The sequence below is a fragment of the Carassius gibelio genome, chromosome B15 (assembly GCF_023724105.1).
Source record: "Carassius gibelio isolate Cgi1373 ecotype wild population from Czech Republic chromosome B15, carGib1.2-hapl.c, whole genome shotgun sequence".
Lineage (NCBI taxonomy): Eukaryota > Metazoa > Chordata > Actinopteri > Cypriniformes > Cyprinidae > Carassius > Carassius gibelio.
Window position 1 is genome coordinate 10,453,896 of NC_068410.1, and position 10,065 is coordinate 10,463,960.

The 10,065-nt window shown below is 35.2% G+C and overlaps 1 protein-coding gene across 2 annotated transcripts in view; it reads right to left on the reverse strand.

Moving 5' to 3' along the window:
• LOC127972525 (gastric inhibitory polypeptide receptor-like) overlaps window positions 1-9,535 on the reverse strand; it is a 32,153-nt gene extending 22,618 nt beyond the window's left edge. Inside the window, exon 1 of one of the 2 annotated variants that reach the window (XM_052576101.1) lies at window positions 9,044-9,535. The gene's annotated coding sequence lies outside the window, so the exon portion shown is untranslated. The remainder of the gene's footprint in view (window positions 1-9,043) is intronic. The other variant, XM_052576098.1, reaches the window with a different exon arrangement.
• Window positions 9,536-10,065: the final 530 nt, after the last annotated feature.

The following is a 10,065-nucleotide window of genomic DNA, read 5'->3' on the forward strand; positions in this document are numbered from 1 at the left end:
AGCAAAGTGTAGGGTAAATAGACTGAACTGTCTGGGATAGGAGTCGACCAATTATTTATTTCTATCCATAAAACAGTCTCGGCTTGGAGAAATTATTCACACAGCTCTGTGGTGGTGAAGCTCTGTGAAATGCACAAGTGCACGAGAACGAGCCACAGTTCCTGGCTGATTTAAGATGAGATGCCAGCTCATACCTGTAAATCTGTCACATTCAATGAGGATGTGTGCATATTTCTTGTACAGTATGAAGGCTAAATGCTGACAATAACCTCATTGGCAGGGAGTTTTTCCTCATTAATATCCATTATTAAAATGAGAGACATTAGTGGAGCATGCAATGAACATCCGAGAGCAAGTGCTGAAACAAACAAAAATATGATGGATAAATGTTATTTGGAGTTCTTATCGGTCTGGAAAGAGCAATGGAAATACATCAATACTCCAGAATTGTGTCCTTGTCCAAAGGGAATGACAGCCATTGGGATATTTACAACATGTTTAAGAGCTGTAAATGAAGATGAATCTCCATTCTTATCAACTTAAGCATATTGATTTCAAAGTAGTTGCGACACCAAGAAAAGAACCTTGGTTTCGGAGGAAAAGCACCATAAATCTGCATTTTAAAGGACAAAGAAATGGACAATGCATTACATGTGGCTTCCTCATCATCAAAGGGAGTTTAGATAGCTACAAACACAAGGGCATTATATTAAGTGGTTCAGTAAAACTGGATATAAAATATAATTAATAAAAATAACTTTATTGTTGGTTGATGGTTACATATTGCATACATTGCATTTTGCATATGTTCCAATTTTGCTTAGAGACATTTGTATAGATATAGCTCATAATGGTAATTGCCTACTTTTTAATGTTCTTGGTTGTGGAAGTATATTTCCATAATTTTTTTTTCATTGGGATTTCAAAATATTTTAAATAAGTAACATTTCTTAATCTACTTTAATCAGTTAAATGTAGTTCTAAGTAATTAACTATAAAAATCAGCTCCCAGGTAAATTATGAATATTATTGAAATGAATAAACATACAAAAATCAGGAAGACGTTGTGCTTAATATCTTTTATGAATGAATGAACAAAAATCCAATGAATTTTTGCAAATAACATAAATCAAACCGATTTATAATTATTAGTTAAATGTATAAAAACAAGATAAAGTTAATCACCTAGAACATGACAATTTAATATTATTTTAAAATGAGATTAAATTTTTAGAGACACAATGCTGGGTGAAGGTTTTAACAGAAGTATATCAGACTGATATTTTCCGAGCTCTGTTTTGAAAGGTTTATTTATATACAGAATCATTCAAATCTATATCTCAGTGAAGAAAATTAATATGATAAATAAATAAAGAGAAAAAGCTATATATTTCTAAATATATGTTTGACAGCGTTTTGGTGAGAGGCATGAACTCTAGACATTGGTTCTTTTCTCCAAAAGTTGAAGTCTACTTTCCACTACAGCTGACACTTTCTACTGAGGCTGCCAAGTAGCTGCAGAGCTTTGAGAGGAAATGAACGAACAAGTTGAAAAAAAAAAATTCACAATAGGTGACAGCTGGTCTCTACAGCGGGAGCTTAATGATAAATATTCTAGCTCATGAACACATTCCAGACAGGTCTGCAATGACGGTGGCCATGTCATAGTGATGTCTGTTGAGCACTGTTGATGAACCTTTTCTAGTATTCGAAAAAAGGCAAGAATTGCTGGAAGCAAAGTACCAGAACTGTCTGTTTGAGGCAATCACTTTGTCAGATATTTGTGAAGAGCTTACCTCTTTAAAAAAAAAACCAGCCTAATTTATGAGCACGAGGATTATGAAATTTTGGCCTCTCGAGAGTTATCATTTATTTCATTCAGAACAATTAAAAAACAAGGCAAATTGAAAATGAAAAGATGAACAAGATGTAGATATATACAGTAGATAGATAGATATAAACTGTGGTCATCAAATGTTCAAAAAAAAAAAAAACTATTATATATATAAATATGTTAAAAAGACCTTGTTCAACTTCCAGTATGTTGTATAATCAGCATGTCTAGAGTGGCATTAGTTTAGCAGTTGAAAGCTTTAAGCCTGCTTAACATTAGTAAATCTTAAAAAATACGCAACATTCCACGTTTAGTATTTGTAACTTTGAATTGCACTGTAATACCTTCCCTCTATCCTCAGTATTCCTCTCCGTACTTACAGCCGATAAGGACAATGAGATTTGTCAATGTCCTGCTGGTAACATTTGCCGGAGTAAATTTAGCACTTTCATTTTTGTTACGCTGTGAATAACTAATGTTTATATGTTAGATGAACACGACTGGAAAATAAATGAAGGCCATCTGAGTGTCTGGCCTAGTAGGTAACCCCAGAGAAATGCTGGAGGAAGACATTTCACGACAGTTTAATTCCCCACAGGTCGGCAGGTCAACCTGTAATAGTGTTTGTTTACCACACTTGAGCTCTTTATTGTATTACTGCTGGATTAAAATGAGCTGAGCATTTAGAACTGCTCACATGAGTCTACATGATGATGGGTTTAGTGCCAAAATGAGATTCTGAACAGTGCACACTATTCATGCATGAAGTTGTGGTCTGCACTGGAGCTATGGAGCACCATGAAAAAAGTTTTTTTTTTAAGGCAAAGCACAAAATATAAAATAGAACTGAAGACATACAAGCTGAAACATTTATTAAACATTCTCTGGATAAATTAATCAGGTAGCTGTGTGTGCACAGTCCTATCATGTGACTGGCTCCAGGTTTGTCTAAAAAGGTAAACAATTACCTTTAAACATGCTAGATAGGTAATTTCTAAGCTTATATGTAACCCACATTACACTAAAGGTGTATTCCAGTACAAACAAGACTAATTTACCGCCACCTATACCCTGAATGCTCAGTTAATTAACCCTAAACCTTCTTACCCAAGGTATGCCAGTTCCAAAACCATTCAACCCACAAATATCTGTATGTGGAGCAAATGAAATTGACAAATAACTATCTGGAGGTCTCTCTCACTAATCAATTAAAATATTTTATTTTACTCTTCATCTAGGATTCCTCCAGGCATATAATTGACATTGTGTGTTAGTATACTGGTAAATCATAATAATTATTTGACATTTAACATGGGATGGAAAACAAGAAGATGTGATGCAGTATCAGTATATGCAACTGAAATGATTCAGTTCTAAACAAAATGATTTACCTAAACTTCTTAAAAAGTTTCTGACATCATACCAAATAAATAAAGCATACCATCAGAAAATAGTACTTTTGCAAACCATTGAAATAAATTTTGCGCTCAATTGAAGCAAAACCCAAAAATCATCCAGGAACATGTCAGCGAGCTGATCTGACGAGTCTAGTTTGCCAGCACAGATTTACTGCATTCTTAATTCCCATTACCTCAGTATCTGGCACCTTTATACCTACAATCCATGCGAATCACCAGAACTGACAGAAATGGGATTAAGTATACATGTCCTAAATATAATGGCATATATGGCAATGGCTTTCATAACATACCATTTAACTCAAAATCTTTGATTTCTTTTATCAGCATTTTATGACATCAACAAATGGCTGTTAAAATCTGTTGGGAAATGCCAGCAACAGTTAAATCAATCAAATAATTGAATTGTAGATTTTCTTAAAGACACATTTCTTTTGCATGATGCCATTTATGATTATATGGGCCATTTTTTTAGGGGTTATTGTAATGAGAATAAGATGGCATAACTATAAATATTGGTCACACTTAATTTTAAGGTTTAATTCTCGCTATTAACAAACCATTAACTACAAATTACCTACAATCCATATAGTTCACCCAAAAATGAAAATTCTGTCATTAAGTACTCACCTTCATTTTCGTTCTAAACCCTAAGACCTTCATTCATCTTCAGAACACAAATTAAGATATCTTTGATGAAATCTGAGAGCTCTCTGATCCCCCATAGACAGCAATAAATTAGGCTATGTTATAATTTTTTTCTTTGCACAAAAAAAGTATGCTTTTCTATATGAATATGTTAATGCAGGATATGTGTTTAAATAAGTACTAATAAACAGCCAGAATGGTAATAATAGGCATGCTCATAAGCATCTTGAGAATTGGTCCCTTTATTAAAGGGCTTTGTGAAATGACATCATTGTTCACAATGCGAATAAATCACAGGATGACAGGTCTTTTGAAAATCTTGCCAGACACCATCAACATGTCTATTCTTCACGCTTAAATGCAAAGAGGAACTCTTTCAGAGCAAAAGAAACCAGCATTTTACTCATGGGCCATCTGCTGGAGTTGTTCTGTGATGAGTGCAAGGCCCAACACGTAAGAGCAAAAATACTTGATTGCCAAGACATTCTTATCAATAGATGCAGGACATTTCTTGGCAGGGGCACAGCTTTTAGATGCTCTTTCTTCTTCCGAAAGTGCAGCCCCTCTGACAATCACTTTTTCCTCTACATTCATCCATCCCTTTTTACTCACCCTCATACTGTTTCTTTTCTGAAATATAAAACACGTGTTTTTTTGTTTTTTTTTTGGCTATACAGTGTATGTCAAGAGGCTTACCGTATACATATTGTCTCTGGAGTTTGTGGAAGAAAGAAATGCATAGAGATGTAGAATGATATGAGGGTGTGTAAATGATGACAGAATTATCCCTTTAAATAAAAACATATGTATTGTATAATAGCTCAATCATTTTCCTAGACATAAAACTTTCTTCAACTTTGGTCCATGGTTTATATGATAAACCTTGCACTATGCAGATGGAAAACTACAAAGTCTAGATTGAGTTAAAGATAGGTTACGAACTACCACAAGGACACACTCAATAGTCTTGATCTGGCAGAGTTGCTCCAGGCAGAAACAGCTGTGTGGTTATGTCATACTGCTAGTCATAAGAAAACACATTATCAGACTGATAATTTTTGGGGCATTCTTTTTTGAAAGCTGGACAGCTGAACCTTCAGGCCTACCCCAGTTGGGCCCTCCATGTGAAGTAACCCAGCATTTGCGGCAAATGAAATTGGCTTCCAGGTCTGATAGGTCATGCGTCACACTAATGGAATGTGACCCTGTCAAGATGCCAAAAACGTAGAGCTAGTAATTTGAATTAAGATGCAAATGTGTTCAGGTGTATCTATTGTTTAGTAGGTCTGTTTGTTTACTATTATCATGGCAACAGTGCCATGTTCACAAAGAACTTGTCCTGGCAGGTAGGCTTATATACGCAGAAGTAGAAATGCTAGATAAAAAAATAAGGATTTTTCAACTGTACTTCCTCATCAGCAGTTACTCATGCATCAAGAGTATTACTCGTGCATTAAGATATTTTTACAGTACATGGGTGTGCAGTGTCTTTGACATGACAAGATAAGTATCTGTTGAGTAACTGTCTGGTAAAATGATTTGTATTATTTTGTATTTGTATTGACAATACAATGGCATTTACTGTCAAAACTAGTTTCTCAAGTGACCTTTAGAGTATTGATTGAGTCAACAATTGACCAAAAGAGCGAAGTTCTATGTTTTATGAGTTATGAAAACTTGGACATATTTCACTAAACATGCCAAAATCAGCTCAAACACCAAGTATTTTTCCACTAGTAGTTCAGATTACCATTTGTCCTGCCAACACCGACTCTGCACAATTTTTTTTACATTTATGTGTTTCTGAATTATTTTAAAAAATTTATTTTAAATGCCTATTTTAGCCTCTTTTAAACTTCATCTTAAAATTATTTAATATACTGTATTGTATAATTTTTATATTACACATTTGTAAAACTTTTTCCCATCAAATGTTCAGTTAAAGGGATACTCCACCCCAAAATGAAAATTTTGCCATTAATCACTTACCCCCATGTTGTTCCAAACCCGTAAAAGCTTCATTCTTCTTCGGAACATAATTTAAGATATTTTGGATGAAAACCAGGAGGCTTGTGACTGTCCCATTGACTGCCAAGTAAAATACACTGTCAAAGTCCAGAAAAGGTATGAAAAGCATTGTCAGAATAGTCCATCTGCCATCAGTGGTTCAACCATAATGTTATGAAGCGATGAGAATACTGTACTTTTTGTACACAAAAAAAAAAAGACTTTATTCAATAATTTGTCTCCTTTTTATCTCTCCGCATCACCGTAGCACCATTTTGGAGAATATCCACTGGACACAAGCAGTGTACGCTCTTCTGTGTCCCTGTATCCTTTTGTCGTGGCTGACACGACACAATTTGTGTTCAGTGGATATTCTTCAAAATGGTGCTACGGTGATGTGGAGAGATAAAAAGGAGACAAATTATTGAATAAAGTCTTTATTTTTATTTTCTTTGCATACACAAAGTATTCTCGTCACTTAATAACATTACGGTTAAACCACTGATGGCAGATGGACTATTCTGACGATGTCTTACATAATTTGCTGGACCTTGACAGTGTACTTTACTTGGCAGTCTATGGGACAGTCACAAGCCTACCGGTTTTCATCCAAAATACCTGAAATTGTATTACGAAGAAGATAGAAGCTTCTGCGAGTTTGGAACGACATGGGGGTAAGTGATTAATGGAAACATTTTCATTTTGGGGTGGAGTAACCCTTTAATGTATACAAAAAAAACATTTCCATTAATAGCTGTAAATTATATTGTTACTATAATTAAAAAGAAAACTCAGACCATAAATCATTTTAATTATACAAGTCCAAACTTGTTCCTGGAGGGCCACTGTCCTGCAGAGTTTCGCTCCAACCAATTAAACACACCTGAACAAGCTAATCAAGGTCTTATTGTTACTAGAAACTTCCAGACAGGTGTACTGAGGCAATTTGGAGCTAAAGTCAGGACAGTGGCCCTCAAAGATCCAGTTTGGACATCCCTTTTGTAAACCACACTGGAAAATGATGGAAAAACAGGCAAACCATTACTTTTTGGTTTTTCATTTTCATCCTATTCTTACTGATGCTACCAATCATAGGACATGACTTATATTTTTACAAAACCTTTATGTGAGTCAGGAAGAATATTTTATCACTCTATCTGCATATAGATTACTACACACCCTGCAAGACATGGACAGTCTTGTCAAGGTGAGCCAAAGCCTGAAGATGGACAGTGACCCATTTATATTTAAGGGCTGTGTAGGTTTTACTATGGCTTACATACAGTGTGTTACAACTGACTCAGAACCACTGACTCACTTACACATCTTTTAAATCAGATCCTGGATGATACACTGAGAAAAAATCTCCCAGTGTGTAATGCCAAAGAAACCCAAACAAACCACTTCTATTAAAAATCTGGGATCAATTCATTAGTGAGTCATAACCATAGTTTCAGACTTAAAGTACACATTATATATTATTGGACTTGAAATTTCTCTACCCATAATACCAAACAACTGATAAGATTCCAAGTGTATTTCCTTAATTCCAAAATTATTTGCATATTCACTCTTCCACACATGGACCAACTACATTTTAAAGTTATACAACTGAGAAGTGTATGAAAAACAAAAGTAACTTCTATTGAAATATGACAAGACAACAAATCTCTTGTTGAAATTTCAATGGGAGGATGTATACAAGGAGAAAAGGTGTCATCTGGTTTATGTCAAGCATAAATCCATCAGTCAGTCAGTCAGTCTATCGATTCTTGATAGTTGAACGTAATGGACTGTGATGGCAGATTGCAAATTGCACTTCTTGCACCAGCCAAGCAACTGCAATTAAGTTATCAGTTCAAATGGATGCAACTGAGAACTGATTCTAGGGGATGAAATATTAAACAACTGCTAAAACATATCACCACATAAAAAAAGAAAAAAAAATCAAAGCACTCTAGTGATTATCTCTTTAAAGAAAATGATACCTCTTAAAATTTTATTGCAAACAAGTTTCCCAAGCTTTTGAAAGTGCACATCAGATTATGAAGTATTTCACTTTGTCAAGAAAATGTATTGTAGTACTTTGAGACTTAAGTTAGCATTTTTTAATCCTTCAAATTCTGCAGTGTCTGCAGAGCAGGGCCTTTTAGTAGAATGAAGGAAAAATCAATAAAAACAAAATTCACAATGCATATCTTTCTCATTCTCCTTTTGTCTATAACCCAATTAAAATTCTTTCTGTTCCATTCAACCATTCAATAGTGTATAATCAGAAAAACTCTGACCTTACACAGTGCACACACACACACACACACATACACACATCCATATGAGAGTTATGTTCTTTCTCCCCCTGGCACGCTGCCAGTGAGGGATGAAATGAGAAGTAAATTGAGCAATGGTGCACATGCAAATAAACCCCAAACATCAAGTCAATTTACCAGTTATCAATTTGCCTGAACTGCATAATGATCTCACATAAGCACAACCCATAGCCATTAACAAGCCACTGTTAACAATAACTACTTTACATTTGTGAATGAGGGGTGTGATAGAGCTGCACAAAAATAGCCTGAGAATCAGTTAGCTTAAGTCACTTCATGATTAAATGGTAAAATGAACATCACTGCAGAGCCTCACTTGTTTTGGTTTAATGAAAGGGAAAATTATAAACAAACACAAAGATGGCTGTTGAGGCCTCAGTGTCAATTGAATTCTCAGCTCACTGATGCAAAAATAAATAGTTGTTCAGTGATCAGGCAAAATAAGACAAGCCACAACAAGAGCAAAAACATGAAGGTACAGAATAGGCAATGATGTAGGCGTGTTTACTTTCTGCAGCTCTGTAAATAAAAATGATCACAAACAAACAAATGAGGATATACTTTCCAAAGTCTGCAATATGGTTACTAAAGCTGTGATCTCATACCAGAAAAACACTTTCTTCACAGAATATATGAAAAATACAAGCAACCCAACTAAAACTTAAAAATGGTCTATGCAATAAATACGCATCAACATTTAATTATGTATATTAAAAATTATACATAGGCCCAGTGGTGCACTGACTCGAGTAAAAAGGTTCACCCTTGTTTGGTATTTGATATAAATGTGTTTTGATTGCGTAGCCTACCTGAAGTAGGAAGGAAGAAAAGTCCTTCACAGCACGTGCAGGTGTCAAACTTAAAGGTTTTTCTTAATCGCTGGCAAAGGATAGTAGTTGCAGGTTTGACAATTTTGTGGTATTTTAAAGTTAGTAGTTTTCTTTCACATTATTCACACTGAATCGCGGTCCAATTCAAGCCATCACGCCAAGCGTGTACACATTTCATGAAATTGAACCGAATCAATAGAGTGATTCAATCGTGAATCGGACATTGCTAGCTCTGAATCTAAACAGTCGAAAGAAACACTGGATACGCGACATGGTTGCTTACATTTTATGAGGGCATGGTTCAAGACGACGTAAGGTAATATCACTAGTCATTAATGATTTATCTATAAGATTTCTGGTGGTCGTGCCAAGACGGTAAATTGGCTCATCTCCAGAGATGGCGCCCAGCAGGGCAGGCCTAATCTCTCAATAGATTTGGAGAATAATATTTTTGAGAAAAATGTTTTTTTTTTCTTTAAAATGTTTTGCGTCCCTCTAATAATTATCTCAATTTTATCATCACCACCTTGTAAGAGACTGCTTAAAAACTTTATTTTTTTTTATTTATGTTTAATTTTATCATTTAATATTCAGTCGCAACTTGGATTTTGTGGCGCTGGCGCTTTAAAATGTTATGGGACACTTAGTGTTCGCTGTCCAAATAGGTTACAACACTGTCTTGGACAGCCTGCACATTTTGTACGTCTCCCTCATCTATCAGATCTGATTCAGCTAATCAGCTCATCAGTGGAGACTGTAAGACCTGAGGTGGGTGTGTCAGATATATAGGTAGACAGTGCAGGGGGTCTTCATGGAAAGGTGTGAAAACCACTGGCCTAGGCCTACAAAAACATTAGGTGTTTATATGTTTTAATCATACCTACACCGCCATCTACTGTTAGAGAATATAAAACAGTTGCTTGACTTGTCATGGACATGGTACTTCGTGACACCACCACCATTATTAGCTAGTAAATTCCCAAGATAAATATCTGTATTCC